Source organism: Schistocerca piceifrons, chromosome 7 (genome assembly GCF_021461385.2).
Source record: "Schistocerca piceifrons isolate TAMUIC-IGC-003096 chromosome 7, iqSchPice1.1, whole genome shotgun sequence".
NCBI lineage: Eukaryota > Metazoa > Arthropoda > Insecta > Orthoptera > Acrididae > Schistocerca > Schistocerca piceifrons.
Genome location: NC_060144.1, coordinates 406,921,852 through 406,939,938, shown reverse-complemented (window position 1 = coordinate 406,939,938; position 18,087 = coordinate 406,921,852). Strand labels below are relative to the sequence as shown.

General features: G+C 42.5%; 1 protein-coding gene across 1 annotated transcript in view; it reads right to left on the bottom strand.

The window, feature by feature from the left end:
• Nucleotides 1-17,576, bottom strand: part of LOC124804782 (endochitinase) — an 87,899-nt gene extending 70,323 nt beyond the window's left edge. The window contains exon 1 of the mRNA XM_047265108.1: nucleotides 17,514-17,576. The gene's annotated coding sequence lies outside the window, so the exon portion shown is untranslated. The remainder of the gene's footprint in view (nucleotides 1-17,513) is intronic.
• Nucleotides 17,577-18,087: the final 511 nt, after the last annotated feature.

Here is an 18,087-nt window from a genome sequence, read left to right as displayed (position 1 = left end):
TGTCACACTGTGGAACAATAACTTTCAGCATTGATAGTTTTACCTTGTGGCATGAAATCCAGCAGGAGCAGTCCACAGCTATCCCAGAAGGTCATTAACATCACGTTCCCAAGAGATGGCACTGTACGGAATTTTTTTTGTCAGAGACAAACCCGGATGTTTCCACACTATGCTCTGCTGCTTGGATTCCAGCGTGAAATGCAGTATCCACGTCTCATCGCAAGTAACAATGCGGTCCAGGAAAACTTCATCCTCCTTGGAGTACCGCTCCAGATGATTCAGTGAAGACATCATTCACTTGCCTTTCATCATGTCTTCCAACTGCTTAGGCACCCGCCAAAAAGAATCTTTCCGGTACACTAAGGTCCCATGAATGAAGTCATAAGCACTCCCATACGATATGCCAACCTCGCGGTTAATGGCTGTGATGTGCAGTCGCCGATCTGCTTTATAATGGCCGTGATGTGCACTCACCGATCTGCTTGCACCATTACATCAAGGCGGGAAATGTCATCAGTCGGCGACGAACGCGGCCTCTCCGACCGTTCATTGTCATGCAAGACTTCACGGCCTTTGTCGAACTCACAACACCACCACCTCACAATTATCAAAACGAAACAATTTTCTCCATATGTGGGCCACATTTCCCTGTAGCTCTCGATGAACGTTCGTCCCTTGCTCCACAGAAAACGAATCACACTTCGTTGCTCTAACATCGTGGAGTTGTGAAGCACAACCGCCATCTTTAACAACTGACAGCAGCGCAGTGCGCCGGAGCTACCACCAAATAAGGCCGCCACGAACCAAAAAAGGCCCAAAGCTGAGAATGGATAGTATGAGTTCGCATTTACAGCCATAATTCGGCTAAGAAAAAATAGAGACAAAAACTTCCTGATTTGTCGTCGTATTTTAGCCACGGCAGCACGCGAACCGGTTACAGACTCAGCCGTTTCGGAGATGTTTCCACCCTTGGACGCAGAGGTGTAGAGCATACACAATACTGTGCTTTTCGTATGTAATTATGAAGGTATTCTACAAAGCCTCCGTAGCTGAGTGGTCTACACGGCTCACTGCCATGCGCAGAACCCAGGCGCGATTCCCGGCACTGTCAGGGATTTTTCCATGGTGGGAGGCCTGGAATGGAGGTCTGTCGCGTGAGGCCGCTTGAGTAAATACCTGATTGAGAAGTGGCGGCCATGCATCTTGAATGTGTCTTTATTTCAACATTCTTGTTGTCCAAGAACGGTCGTTTCTTCTGGTCTTAATGCTAGAGTATGCTGTGGACACGCTCGTCTTCTAATATCACCACAGACATGTTCACATAGCTGCACACTTGCGTTCCTGGTTTGATGAAACACACGGGCAACATATCGTACTTCGACCGACCCACCAAATCACTCGATCTTTATCCCGTAGAAAATGTCTGTGGGTACGTGGATAAAGATCGGGTGATTTGGTGGGTCGGTCGAAGTGCGATATGTTGACCGTGTGTTTCGTCAAAGAAGGAACGCTACGACAACATAGCTGTTGTAATATTATAAGACGAGCGTTCTAGATCCCTGTAATTTTGTGCCTCCTACCTCAACTAGATTTACTCGTTAAAGCGTGGCTTCAGCAAGATGTGGCATACTACAGATGGGAAAACCGACTGGTTAAAACCGTTGCCGGTATTTGAGTTCCAATAAGTGGTATTTTGCGGTATTTGTTTTGTCTCGGTCATAATATGGCTTCCTTTCATTTCTTATTAACAATCGGGTAAAAACGGGCATATCAGTTTGCCACAAAAGCAGTGTTAAATTTTTATTTTTTAAGCAAAATATTTTTTAATAACGAGCAATTATTATTCATAAAATTTTCATTGCTTTGAAATTGGCAAAAAATGGTTCAAATGGCTCTAAGCACTATGGGACTTAACATCAGAGGTCATCAGTCCGCTAGACTTAGAATTATTTAAACCTAACTAACCTAAGGACATCACACACATCCATGCCCGAGGCAGGATTCGAACCTGCGATCATAGCAGCAGCGCGGTTAGAAATTGGCAAGAGCGATCAGCACTATACAGGGTGTTTCACTAAATGTGTTTGCCTCATTGCGAAGTAATAGGCGACGGAAATATTTATTGCGGTAGGTCACCATAAGAAACGTTACACTGTCCGCGGAGCTATGAACATAGTTTATTGCATTATTATGCAAAGAGTTACCGCAAAAAGATACAATTTTTTTAATGGAACAATAGTTGTTTCTATCATGCAGTGGAATCAGTAACACCAGCTGTGTATACATCAATTTAAATTACATTCCCATCACTTTTAGTTTGGGAGCTACAACTCTTCAAAGTTTCAGGGGCAGATACCACACACGCTGCGAACTCAATGAGCCTTCTAAATGTTGAGCGGCCGATGCGCTTCTAAATGTTGAGCGGCCGATGCGCTGTTAGACTGTCGACTGTCGCCGCACACGGCCGTATACCCGACAGTTCGAGCCACACAGACAAACGGGGCTCAATATGCCACAGTTACTGACATCGGATGAAAATGGTAAACACGATCAACGATTGCGTTGACATGTTGCTGATACTTCGTAACTTACAGAGGCAAACACATTTAGTGAAACACCCCCGTATATTTATAACAGAATCGGTATCTCATTGCGGAGACAATAATGCACCTGTTGCCGTGTGGCGTAGCCTATTAGACGGTAGGTGCGTACGCACAGTGTGCAAGACTTTTATCACGCGTTCTGGGACGCCAGTGCCGTTCCCCGATAATTGCTAAGTGTTAATGCAAGGATATTGACAGGGACTAAGTTGTGTATGGCACAATCTCTAGGATTAAGTGGTTTTTAAGTAGAGTGTCCAAATGACGTGCAAAGTGCTCGTACACGCACGTCGGACACTATGGCCTGATTTCTAAGTTTTTAAAATTTTATTTCTTGACATTTTAAATTTAATTAATTTTAATTTAATTCTATTTCATTAATGGTATGTGGTTTTTGCATTAAGGTTACATATACTGAAGCGTCAAAGAAACTGTTATAGGCATGCGTATTCAGATACAGAGAAATAGGCTGAATACGAATATAAGACAACAAGTGTCTGACGCAGTTGTTACATCGGTTACTGCTTCTACAATAGCGGGTTATCAAGACTTAAGAGTGTTGTAACATGGTGTTATAGTCGGCGCACGAGCGATGGGACACGGTATCTCCGAGATAGCGATGAAGTGGGGATTTTCCCGTACGACAATTTCACGAGTGTACCGTGAATATCAGGAATCCGGTAAAGCATCAAATCTCCGACATCACTAAGGCCGGAAAAAGATCCTGCAAGAACGGGACCAACGACGACAGAAGAGAATAGTTCAACGTGACAGAAGTGCAATCCTTCCGCAAATTGCTGCCGATTTCAATGTTGGGCCATCAACAAGTGTCCGCGTGTGAACCATTCAACGAAAAATCATCGATATGGGCTTTCAGAGCCGAAGGCCCACTCGTGTGCCCTTGATGACTGCACGACACTTTGCTTTACGCATCGCCTGGGCTTCTCAACACCGACATTGGACTGTTGATGACTGGAAACATTATGCCTAGTCGGATGAGTCTCGTCTCAAATTGTATCGAGCGGATGGGCGTGTACAGATATGGAAACAACCTCATGAATCCATGGACCATGCATGTTCAAGCTGGTGGAGGTTCTGTAAAGTGTGAGGTGTTTGCAGGTGGAGTGATATGGGGTCCCTGATACGTTTAGATATGACTCTGACATGTGACGCGTACGTAAGCATCCTGTATGATCACCTTCATCCATTCGTGTTCATTGTGCATTCCGACGGACTTGGGCAATTCCATCAGGACAATGCGACACCGCACACGTCCAGAATTGCTACAGAGTGGCTCCAGGAACACTCTTCTGAGTTTAAGTACTTCCGCCGGCCACCAAACTCCCCATATATGAACATTATTGAGCATATCTCGGATGCTTTGCAACGTGCTGTTCAGAAGTGATCTCCACTCGTTCGTACTCTTACGGATTTATGGACATCCCTGCAGCATTCATGTTGTCAATTCCCTTCAGCACTACTTCAGACATTAGTCAAGACCATCTCGCGTCGTGTTGCTGCACTTCTGCGTGTTCGCGGGGGTCCTACATGACATTAGGCAGGTGTACCAGTTTTTTGGGCTTTTCAGTGTATAGTGGCCCTTTCAATTTCAGTTACTACATTAGGTGCCCGAAATAGGTATGATGTTCTCACAGCGAATAAATAGTATAGTACTGCGCACTGTATGATACGTAGCCAATGTTTCACACGAGAGCGCTTTGTAGTGTATGTCACATCATTTGAGTGTAATCCGAAATTAGAGGTGCATATCAAGCCAGCAAACATGTTAAATCAGGATGTTTGAATTTGAAACAATGTTTCGTAGGAGAACGTTTCAAGTGCATCCGTAATTGGATTAGCTAGTCTGGTTAGAAAACTATGTCAGGTCATGGTGTATATATCTGCAAGATGGCGTAATCGTAGTGGCATTATATCAAACAGGCTCTTCATGCGGCATGCATGGCGAGTAACAGAAAATTGTTTGTAATTTTGTAAAATGCTTCAGCATGTGTGTTTCAGTATTCGTCCTCTGTAATTCACAGCAGGACTCGCATGAACAGATACGCACTTTGAATATTGGAGAAGGCGATTTCAAGGCGGTCGCGCATGACGTGATGTAGTAATGGTTCGCTTCTATGACGCGCTGTTTTAGTAGGACTATGTAACTGTTTTTTTACAGAACGTATTGGCTAAACAAACGATATGTATTGTATTTAAATGTTTTATGTAGGCTAACTATATGTATGTAGGTATTTCAAAGACAACCATATATACGTACAATGCAAAATTTGTAATGGAGTAACAAATGTGATTTGTTCCATTGGACTTTGTATTCAATGTCCACTATTTTAATTCGATGTGTCCTTTGGCGGTGGACGCGCACTTGAACATGAAATCGTTGTCTTCTGTTCAAATATGTGACGGGTACACGTCACACTATATATGTTGTCATTCACTGCACTGATGTAAGGTTTAATAAAAGTGCTTAGACGCATCCCCATTTTAAAACGCGACACGACCATTGTCTGCGGACGTGCGCTTATATGTGAGACGCGATGCTAGCGCCATCGAAAGTTTCCTGGTGTTGCTGGCTACATTAAGCTCTAGTTTGATTTTGATTTGGTAATAGGCATGTTTGGATTGGGGCATTCATCCTGCAAACATTTATGGGGCATGTGTTGCCACTAAATGTCTATTAGCAAGATCAGGCACTGTCAGTGCAGGTATATTTGTATTCAAATAACTAATTCCAGTTTCCCGTTACATTTCAACTCTTTATAGTAATACTACTTTTGTATTCAGCGTTTACTGACAACTATGTGCTGTTTTTGTAGCCTCAGTAGACCAGGCCTGAAAATCAACCGATAAGGTTCGAAACTAGTTGCCCAATAAATACTACAACTGAAACTTCCTCTTAGAAAAATTAGTGAATTACTGTGCTGGTAAACCCCTTACGTTATTTGATTTTCAAACAGCTGAGCAAAACTGAACGTATTCAGACATTTCTCTCTTTACTTATTATGATCATCACTAAACTGCCTCACAATATTTTTAGAACAACGCAATCTGACTTTTAATAATCCCTACAAAAGAATGGCCCTGACTAACAATAACCTATACCTTCCATGAATCACTTACCTCACAAAAATCTTCATTACTCGAACTATTGCAATACAGCGAGCGCCAATACTGCCAGCTGAATAAAAGATTCTAGCTACTGAAGTCACCAACTACTGATAGGCATAGATAGAAAATGAAAGATTTTGATAAAGAACAAACAATGTATTTACCTTAATAGTGTTCAAAAGTCATTATATATATATATATATATATATATATATATATATATATATATATATATATATATATATATATCAGTTCATGACATCCAGTCTTACAAATTTACTATCTCTGATGGGCACACGTCCACCAGATCATCCGCTCTCAAAACTCCGCCATCTCTCTCCCCACATCCACCACTGCTGGCGGCTCACCTCCAACTGCGCAATGCTACGCGCTGTTAACAGCCAACTGCCCAACACTACAATGGCGATTATTCCAACAATGCAAACCACCCACAGACTGCACACAGCACAGTCAGTGATTTTCATATAGAGCGCTACGTGGCGTTACCAATATAAAAACCTAAACAGCCTACTTACATAACTATTGATAGAACGATTAATAAACGCTTTAAGGAATTTAAATAAAACTGCTGTTCCCTGTCAACGAAATGATGAAAGTTAAGAATAAACTATAGATGATAAGAAATGGTGTAACCGAAAACCGGTTGTTTCAGAGATAATCGCCATTTCTATGGCATATCTGATGAAAGCTGGGTACTCTCTTTCCCGCTGGGTTGGGGGCACTATTAAGGGCAGGGACGGTATTATCTGGCATCAGCGTGTTGTCTGCTGCGGATGACTCACTTTCTGGTGGGTGTGGTTACTGTGGCACGGTAATGCCCTGCACTTGTAGCTACTTCAGTATCTTCACATTGCACTCCTGTGGGGTGAGATGGGTAGCCAAGCCTGAATATCTTCCCACGATGGAGCCACCGCCAAAGCACCTCCCTTCTCAAAATGTTCGTTACGCAACGAGGCTTCGTCCCTGTGTCCCAGCCGGCCTCGACACCTTACTTTATGTTTAGTATTTGCTCCTTTTTCCCGTATTCGGGACGCCAGTGCCATCTGCATCGGAGCAGGAGCGTCTCCAAACAACTTTCACCGCCGTTGCCTCACAGTTCGGTGACAGAAGAAGGACGCGCGGGGCCACGTGTTGTCGCCGGTGGGTGTTAACGATCCTTTGTGTCGCTGTCTAAGGAGCAGACGACACCCGCACGAGACCCTCTGGAGAAAGTCCTTCCTGTCGGCTGCAATGAAGCTGACGTCCCAAATACAGGTAACTTCGGTCTTAACGTCTTTTAAAGGATCCCCCCCACGCACACACACAGCAGCAATATATCGCTGGTAACTTCGTCAGCAGTTATCTTCTGCAGTCGGTCGATTCCTTTGTGCCCATCACATACGAGCCACTCACAAACCAGTATTTCGAACATGAGAGTGTCGTAAATTTCTGTTATGGAAGAATTGCAATGTTTAGCAGCGGTGGTAGTCCTCCAACGTAAGCTGACTTATACTCTTAAAAATGGCGTTATATTTTATTAAACTTGGTTTTGAACGTTGTTTTGGGAGCAGTAGAGCTGTTCGGACAGAAATTATCTGGTACTTAAGCCTACCGAAAAGATTACTGAAAGTGCCTGCAATTATGGGTCTATTTTAGCTCAGTTCATTCTTTATATTTAATGAATTTTTTTCAGTTTTATGATTCCTTGTGTTTGTTGCCAGAGAAGCTTATCAATTCTTGAAAATTCAAATTTTTGCGCTCTGATAACTTTGCATGTAATTTCACAATATAATTTGTAATGTCACTTAATGTTAACTAAAGTTTTCCATTAGATTGAATCATATTCTGATTCTTTTTGTAAACCTGGAGCGTAGGGGCATTTAATCTACTTACGCATGTTAATTTCTTAGAACAACTGCTTTCAGAACAGTTTATGTTACAGAATGTATAACATTTTCCGTTAAAACCGGTCTATATATCGGAAATACATCTTGAAGTGCTCGATACCTTTTTCATTTATGCACTTTGTAATTTTACTACGGCATTACTATCTCGCTGTGTCTTTAACAATCTTACTATCAGCAGTGCTACTAGGTCTTATAACTCCTGTTGTAAATTGTGTGAGAGGATAATTATGTTATATAGAATAGACAGCGACTGAAGTATAGCCTAGAAATGGTATGTTATAAAACACTGAAATTAAAATCTTCACCTAGTATTACCCATCCTACTAAAATAGTTTAATAATGCATTCAGTTGTTTCACGAATAACTTAATATCATCACCAGAATCCTATGTGTTGTGACTGTTACTATTAACTTTTCATTAATTTCAAGTTCTACAGCACAAGCCTCAAAATTCTGATCACTGCAAAATCTAATAGCATGGATGAATTTTGTATTTTGTCCGTCCTTAAGGCACGTGACAATTTTCTGGCTTCACTTTTCAGTGTGGTTCGTGCTCCCTGAATAGCTCTACAAATTTTAACGCAAAGACCATAGCGTAACGAAGCAAAACTGCAAAATAAGGCTTAATAGCCAGACAAACTCGTCGCAGGCGGACAGCAGTACTGCGATACACAGGTGATTCGCTGCGAGCGATTCTGCGGATTGCTTGGGATCTACGAGCGGCCTGTGACCTGTCGCTGCTACCTACTATTTGCGCATTCAGATGCGATCTGCAGACTGATCTAGCGATCTAGCGACAAATTACTGCGTTCCGTCGCTATTGATGGGTCCCTTAACGCATACTAAATCCAAACTTGGATTTCCCTCGCCTCTTGGCTACGCATTAGGTGTGGTTATCCTTATCTGTTGTACCAAGCAAAGGCTTGAAAGCTTTACTTATGAAAATATTCGTTGCGCAAGAACTGAAGGATATTAATTACACAGGAACATGTGTATCGACTCCATAGTCTACACACTGTAATGCCGGTCGCATACCTTCCAGCATTACACCGTGTGCCTTATCCCAAAAGTTATCCCTCCTAACCAAGACATAGGAACAAGAAACGAACTGTAACATTTGCGGATGACACTGTATTTCTGAAACAGACGGCGAGGAACGTGCAAGACCAGTTGAACTGAATGGTTAGTTATAAATATATAAATGAAAAGCACAATATCGTGTATGTTCTACAGATAAATTTATGTAGTTAACCGGTTTTCGGCTCGCAAGGCCATGCTCAGACTTTAACTATCGTCAAGAAAGGCGTTATAACATTTGGAGACAACGCTGGAAAAGATGTTCCTCATCTAGACTGAGGCAAGAACACATGGTGAATGCCGTCTTTGGCAGTACAGTGTAATGCAACTAAAAGGTAAAAAGTTGAACAGTAAATGGATATCAAAAATGCAATCCGGGAAAAACATTAACCCTAAACTCGACATAAATTAATGCTAGCAAAGAAGCGTCGGGAGAGTCAGTTACAAGAATTGATAGTGTGTTGAAAAGAAGTTGTAAGATGAGCAACGAAATTAAAACACGCCTGATGGAGTGTAATCGAATTAAATCGGATATTATTAGGAAATTAGACAAGCAAATGAGACACTAAAAGGAGTAGCTATTTAGGCAGCGAAATAACTGACGATGAAAAAGTAGAGCAGGGTGTAAAGTGTGGGCTGGCTGCAGCGAGAAAAGTTCTGCCTAAAGAAGAGAGATATATTAGACTGTAATAAAAATTTTAGTGTTAGGAAATCTTTTTTGAAAGTATTTGTGTATCCATACTTTAACCAGTGAAGCGGTACTAGCCTCGCGGAGTGCCCGCGTGGTTTAAGGCACCGTGTTACGGACTGCGCGGTCCCTCCCGCCGGGGGTTCGAGTCCTCCCTCGGGAATGGGTGTGTGTGTTGTCCTTAGCGTAAGTTAGTTTAAGTAGTGAGTAAGTTTAGGGACCGACGACCTCAGCAGTTTGGTCCCTTAGGAATTTACACACATTTGAACATTTGAAGCGGTACCAACTCGAATTAGTGAGTATATAAAATTGTGGTACAACTTGACTAAAGGAGAGGATATGTTGATTGGACAGATCCTGTGGCGTCAAGGAATAGTCAGTTTAACTAGAGGGAAGTGTGTATGTGTTTGGGGGGGGGGGGGGGGCAAAAATAGTTGAAGAAACCCAGGTTTGACTAAAGGTTTGACAGTTTCAAGCAGTCATGCCGAGATGAAGAGGCATTCAGGATATGAAGAGGCTTCCACAGGACGGAAAAGCACGAAAAGCTGCATTAATTCTTCGGACTCAAGGCCACAACATTAGTTTAAAGTAATAAATATTCAAAGGAAGGAAATTACTTTTCTTAAATATATCGGGCACTGAAGACAACACCTTCGATGTTTTATTTAAGTGAAGTGTCTAACTAATTACGTTGGGACGATGGACAAGCACGAGTAGAAGTGATGTACTGCCACGCAGAGGCGTCTAACGTAGCGACCGAGAGATCTTCCGTCAATAAATGAATGTTAATAAAAATGGAACCAGCATCGAGAGATAGACGAATGCGGCTAAGGATTCGCAATTAAATAAGAACAGGGTTCCGCATGATCAAGCAGATTAGCCGGCAGTCGAGCATGGAAAAAGCTACACATCCACTTTGTAAAAAACTGAATTTGTTTCAGAGGTGCTAGAGCTACTGTAAGTCATTTCTACGGGGCGTAGACTGAGGGCAGTCTGCCGACGATCTAATAAAATGTACCCTGACACATGGTAGTAGACATTAATATGGGGTGTGTCCACCCTTCGTCTTCATGACGCCTTGAACTCTGCTAGGAGAACTTTCAGTGAGGTGTCTGAATGTCTGTGGAGGAATGAGAGCCCATGCCTCCTCATGATCCGAAACCAGAGAGCGTAGTGGTGTGGGACGCTGAGATCTGAAGCGAAGTCGACATTCTGACACATCCCAAAGGTGTTCCATTAGGTTCAGGTCGTGACTCTGGGCAGACGAGTCCATTTCAGAAATGTTACTCTCCACAGACCATTGCCTAGCAGATGCTGTTTTATGACAGGGTCTACAGTCATGCTGAAACAGTCATCATCCCAGAACAGCACCTCTGCTGTGCGCAGTTCACAGTGCCGTAAAATGTGTACATATCTTCAGCATTTAGCGTTCTCTTGAGCGCAATACACAGACTACTCCGCAGCCACGAAAAACACCCTCATACCGCAACACCACCCCTCCGTACTTCAGTGTTGGCGCTGCACATGATATTGGGCAACGTTCTTGACATTTGACAAACGCAGAACTTCCCATCGAACTGCCACAGGGTATAACGTGATTGATCACTCCAAATCACTTGTTTCCTGTCACTCACTGTACAGTGGGATCATTCTCTGTGCCACCTCAAGCATCGCCTAGCAGATATTGTGGGTGCTAAGTGGACTGCTGGTAGAAGTTTTGAATTTACGAATGATCCTTCCGCTAATATCATGCGATTTTTTTACAACGATCTTCTGCAATGCTCGACTGGCCGTGTCCGTCAGTACATGATGTCTGCATGCCCTTCGGTTACCCGTGCTTGTTATTTCGAGGTTACAGTTGACAATCACCAACAGTCGACTTGGGCAACTTTAAAAGGGTTGAAATTTCGCTGACGCATTTCTTACTCAGGGTACGTGAAATGCTGGCCGGGGAGGCCAAGTGGTTCTGGGCGCTACAGTCTAGAACCGCGCGATCGCTACGGTCGCAGGTTCGAATCCTGCCTCGGGCATGGGTGTGTGTGATGTCCTTAGGTTGGTTAGGTTTAAGTAGTTCTAAGTTCTAGGGGACTGATGACCTCAGCAGTTAAGTCCCATAGTGCTCAGAGCCATTTGAAACATTTTTTTGACGTGAAATGACTAGTCCATTTCCGAGTTCACTGAACTCGCCTGACCGACAAATTCCGGTATTACTGCTTCCCTAATGACGACGCATTGCTCCCTGCCGTCTTTTGTACTGGAGGGGCTGCCCCTCGTGATGTCTAGCACCGGATTTCGCGTTACATAGAAATGTCCCGATAATTTTGATCAGATAATATATATCTGCCAGAAAGTTTCGTAATGTGGCTGTAGTAAACCATTTATAAGGGGGATATAAGATGAACATCAACAAAAGCAAAACGAGGATAATGGAATGTAATCGAATTAAATCAGATGCTGTTGAGGAAATTAGATTAGGAAATGAGACAGTTAAAGTACTACATGAGTTTTGCTATCTAGGCAGCACCTGTACAATTCTCGTGTCCGAAGTTTCGATGCTGAAGCTGAGAGCTTGTGTTCTTCATTTCGAGCTGCTTCCTCTTTTTTGTTGGTAGACCGATTTCCATGAAACCTCTGTTTCCGAATACAGTTCTTCCGTCACCCATTATTCATAAATCTTGACTTCCACGTAAAGATTTGCGAATTCAACCTCCCACCCACAAATATGTCTTAGTATTGTCCAAACGTAAATAAGCCACACGAAAGAAAGTTTTCAGGCAAAGATATAGATGTCAGCCAGATATACAGATGTCAGCCAAAAATATAAAAAGAAAATAGCCTTCACACTGACAAAAATTCCGCTGAAGCAAGCAGTTTCCTAAATTTCGGGAAATGTGGGAGTGGCCACCAGTGCAGAGTTAGTTTAACAGTTTAAATGCATTTCTAAAGCTGCTATCACGATAAAATCCACATACAACATGGATTAAACAGTGTAGATCAAGAAAATAATATTTCTGAAAATCGATTTTGCGGACCAAAGTGAATTATATCCCCCCTTAAAGTAGTAGATGAGTTTTGCTATTTGGGGAGCAAAATAACTGATTATGGTCGAAGTGGAGAGGATATAAAATATAGACTGGCTATGGGAAGGAAAGCGTTTTTGAAGAACAGATATTTGCTAACATCGAGTATAGATTTAAGTGTCAGGAAGTCTTTTCTGAAAGTATTTGCATGTAGTGTAGCCATGTATGGAAGTAAAACATGGACCATCAACAGTGTAGACAAGAAGAGAATAGAAGCTTTCGAAATGTGGTGAAGAATGCTGAAGATTAGATGGGTAGATCACGCAACTGATGTGGAGGTACTGAATAGAATTGGGGAGAAGAGTAATTTGTGGCACAACTTGACTAGAAGAAGGGATCGATTGGTAGGACGCGTTCGAGGCATCAAGGGATCACCAATTTAGTATTGGAGGGAAGCGTGGAGGATAAAAACCGTAGAGGGAGACGAAGAGATGAATACAATAAGCAGATTCAGAAGGATGTAGGTTGCAGTAGTTATTCGGAGATGAAGAGGCTTGCACAGGATAGAGTAGCATGGAGAGCTGCATGAAACCAGTCTCTGGACAACAACAGTATATATTAAATTCAGGCAGGAACTACTACCTGTGATCTCCTTGAATGAAACCCGAAATAGCATCCAATTTTGAATGAACGACGCTGCTCGGTAGTATCAATGGTTTACTACTCCCATATTTCGAAACTTTCTATCAGATTACAACTGTGTGTAGGTCTGAGACACAAGCTCGGAACCCTGCCTTTCGCGAGCACCATGGGGCATCAAGGAACAGGTTAATTTGGTAATAGAGTGATGTATGTGAGTGTGTGTTTGGGAGAGTGCCATTAAAAATTGTAGAGGGAGAGCAAGGAGTGACTACAGTAAGAAGGCTCAGATTGATGCAGTGTGCATTAGTCATGCATAGGTAAAGAAACTTTCACAGGATAAGCTAGTATGAAGAGGTGCATCAAACCAATCTTCAGACTGAAGACTATAACAGCAACAGCAACAACGAGATCAACAACAGGTTACGGTATAAGCTCGTGTAAGCCATTTGAGATCAACGTAAAATCAGGAATGGATTGAATTTTAACTCGCGTTCTGTAATACAATGTAACCTTGACGCACAGCAAATTATTAACCAAAGGTTCTCTTTGCAAAAAAAAAAAAAAAAAAAAAAAAAAATTATCTTTGTTCATTTGTTGTTGGTCGGAAACATTGTTAGTGTTAGTCTGTGTCAAAATGGAATACTGTTCCCGTGTTCCCGTACAGGCGACTATCAATCAAATAGTTCGCCACTCGTTTAGTAGCTAAACAAATGGATTATGTTACTTAAACAAGAGTACGGATAGCTCTGTCGGCAACAGCATCCGCTGTTAATCTTATTTGGTACGTGTCCTGCACACTTGATCAATATTATGGAAAGGATCGCACGAATGTTTTCTAAGTAATTTCCTTTGTAGAGTGTATTTTCCGAGTACCCTACCAATGAACAGAACCCTACGACCTACGTTTCATACGATTGAGGCTATGTGATTATTTCATATCCCCACGTACTGATACACCAAGATATTTGTAATAATCTTGTGTTCGTATTAATACCGTAGTCGTAAGATACGACGTTTTTGCGTTTGTATGATTTTACATTTCTGAACGTTGAAGGGAATGAAGCTCTCTGATGTTTTCATTAATGAATTAAGATGAATACTGGATGATTATTAATCTTTTTACTCTAATGAGAGTGTCGCTATCATTTCCCTGATTTCTATAGCATTCGTGATCTATTTTCTTAGAGGCATGCTCGGATACATGCGCTCTTAGTATGAATTGTAATTACACCAAGTTGTTAAAATAACCAAACCAAGATAAATTCAAAGCTGTGAATAGGATGCTTTGGGTTTCAAATTTTATTGTTGTTTAGGTGTGTAAAAAGCCGCTTAAGTGAACAGTAGAACGTTCTGAATCCTTGTTACCCAGATCTATGCAATAAGGCAACTCCAGAGTGACTTGATGGAAACGCACAAGATACCGACTTCTTTCAGTGGTTTCCTCTCATAGGTTTTGACAAATTAAGCGCCATCACTCGCATCCGATCGTTCCCGCTTTCTTCGAAACACGATTTGTAATCCAGTGTCACTTTCATCTTCGCTTAGTAAAACAACATTTCTTCGTTTTTGGATGAAGTTAATGTGTTACATGACTGTACTTTTACACATACGTTTTCAACACACAGGCTCAATCGTAAAGAAAGCAGGTGGCTGACCGTCCATTGGAAGGATACAAGAAAACGCAAGTCAGCTTACAAACCACTCCTGCCACCGATCCTAGAACACCGCTCAAGTGTGTGACGTTACCCTTAGCAAATAGGATTATAATTAACATAAACAGAAGTGGGACAGCAAGAATGGTCACAAGTTTATTTGTCTCACTAGAGAGATTTAGGGGAATGTTGGAATACCTTTACTTGCAGACTCTTGAAAATAGTTCTCAGCTACCCCATAAGAACTAGTATTAGTAGGTACTTTCGCGAGGAACCCAAAGAGGATTCGTGAAACGGACGGCACCCAAGTCTTGCTCGTGACGTTCGTCAAACTTCCTAGCTCCCTTTACGCTTTCTTACCTCTCTCGGTAAGCACGTAGACTGCATGATGAAGGATTCCTGGTAACATTTTGATCTATCTGTATTCGAAAATAGCGCCTTGTGTTTTGCTACTCTGAGTTGAGTGGATAAATCAGACCGAATGATTCCATGTTATCCTTTCAAGACACCTCAGTTCAGATTGAGGGCAAAAGTGTTCTCCCATTTGTGCTGGGCGCCACGAATGCATTCATGCTACACAAGGAGACACGGAATATGGCTGAATGACAGAAGTGCACTCTCTCCCAGGAAATTCTTTCGCAGCACGTCGAGAGATTCTGTCTTCTCCAATTCCTGGACTGGGCAGAGTAGGTGAGAGACGTTTTGCGAAAACATACCACCTTCTGAGAAAAAATCTCGCCCAAAAATGTCTACAAAGTGCGCACTTATGTCAGTAAGAGACAAAAGGAAAAAACCTGCGGAAAATAAACGTTCTGATGATGTCCAAATGGTAATATAGCTATTTTTATGTCTGAGTGTTTCGAAATGTACCACACTCTGGCAAAATACGTGTACGAACGGCATGTACAAGGATTTTACATGTTTCAGTAAAACTGTTTGTATATCTGCCAATTTTACTTTTTCATAATCCACTTTTCACGAATAGTCAAAGCAGGTTTCATCCTTTCGAATGACACATCACGCTAATTTATTGCGTTTGTAGTTAAACTGCAATGAGCGTCGGAATATGTGTGAAAAGGAGGCGCCCAGTTGCCCCAAACACGGTGACCAAAGCGTTAAGGAGGGATTTTAGGCATATATAACAGCCCCCCCCCCCCCCTTAAGTTTCGCTGCCGGACGTACCGTAAAGATAAGGTTGAAGTGTTAAAATCAGTTTGGGTGTACTGTCGTATTATCTACTAAAACACTTAAAATGGTACAATTACTAAAAATAACCGACGTTTCGGACGTGTTGCAGACGCTTTCCTCAGGGCGTATTCCTGCATGGTTAGTATTTTATGTATCTTAAAAGGTGGCGAGGTGGTACAACCAGAAGCATTTGAATGAGATTGATTCTGGCCACAAAGGCCTACGTATTTATGTGAGTTTAGTGTAATTACAGAGACCAGCATTACAGCATTTAAGTAGTCACCCTTTTAGAGTTCCATACTTTCTACTATATGATACATTCACTTAATTGTGATGTGCTGAGAATTGATGTAAATGTATGGTTATTAAAAATATATTCCATTGCTGAAATGCCATCGTCATACGTTGTAATGTTATCGATACGAGGGTGTTAGTTCAAATAGCTCTGAACAGTATGGGACTTTTTAACTTCTGAGGTCATCAGTCCCCTAGAATTTAGAACTACTTTAACCAAACTAACCTAAGGACATCACACACATCCATGCCCGAGGCAGGATTCGAACCTGCGACCGTAGCGGTCACGCGGTTCCAGACTGTAGCGCCTAGAACCGCTCGGCCACTGCGGCTGGCTAAGGGTGTTAGTACTCAGTATAATATTAGTTTGCATCATGCGATAGATTGCATGTGTGTGTGTGGGGGGGGGGGGGGGGGGTGAGAGAGTGAGTGAATGAGAGAGAGAGAGAGAGAGAGGGAGGGAGACAGATAGCATTCGTAAGCTCTTTCTCCTGCTAAGGTATAAGTTATGGATGTACCATTGACATGTATCACATTTTATTTCATAAACCGCTTTGAAATTAGTATAATGATAATTTATACTAATACGTGCTTATCGTCTGTTTCAGAATTGAATTTGCTATATGACAACTGATCTTCAACAAATTCAATCTTCAAGTTACAAGCCGGCCGGAGTGGCCGAGCGGTTCTAGGCGCTACAGTCTGGAACCGCGCGACCGCTACGGTCGCAGGTTCGAATCCTGCCTCGGGCATGGATGTGTGTGATGTCTTTAGGTTAGTTAGGTTTAAGTAGTTCTTAGTTCTAGGGGACTGATGACCTCAGAAGTCAAGTCCCATAGTGCTCAGAGCCATTTGAACCATTCAAGTTACAGATGTCGTAGTGGCTGGTAGAAGTAAAACGAATAAACAGATACAACTTGCAGCTATTAGTTACAATCTCCTTTGTACGAAATATGACCAAACCTCTCAAGATCTCTGCATCAAGTTATAATTATCGTCTTCTATCTCCTAACTTCTCGCTCTAAGACTGCTTTAATTATTTGATTTGGCCATTTCATGACTAAAATGAGATGAACGTGGAAGTAAGTCCTTTGATGTATTCGCTCCACAACAGCAGCTTTCGATTAGCCCTTTTCAATTGGGATCAGAAAAATTTTAAGAAATATGCGCCTGACTTTACGAAATCGTGTCGTAACTGTCGCAGTAGGACGTGATACCCTGTACTGACGATGGGGCTCTTGTCCACCTAACACTAAAACCGTAACGTCGTGGAAGTGGCGTTTCGGACTCGGCGCGGGGTGCGTCTTCAGGACACTCACCTGCGTGTGCCGGTTGCGCGCTGGGCCGCGTCCGCTGTCCGCGCCGCGACTGCGCCGACCTGCGTCAACCCGCCGCTACTCACTGCCGCCGCCTCTGGTCACGTGACGACGCCGGGGGAGGGAGGCTCAGCGCACAGTGTGCCGGCCCAGTTTCAGCATTCAAATCCTCCCTACTTTCGGAGTACTAAGCGGGTACCATTCCCAAAACCAGTTTGTGTACTGCATTTTTGTGATAAGTGGCCTAGTGAAATTGTTCGCTATACAGGGTGTTACAAAAAGGTACGGCCAAACTTTCAGGAATCATTCCTCACACACAAATAAAGAAAAGATGTTATGTGGATATGTGTCCGGAAACGCTTAATTTCCATGTTAGAGCTCTTTTTAGTTTCGTCAGTACGTACTGTACTTCCTCTATTCACCGCCAGTTGGCCCAATAGAAGGAATGTAATGTTGACTTCGGTGCTTGTGTTGACATGCGACTCATTGCTCTACAGTACTAGCATCAAGCACATCAGTACGTAACATCAACAGGTTAGTGTTCATCACGAACGTGGTTTTGCAGTCAGTGCAATGT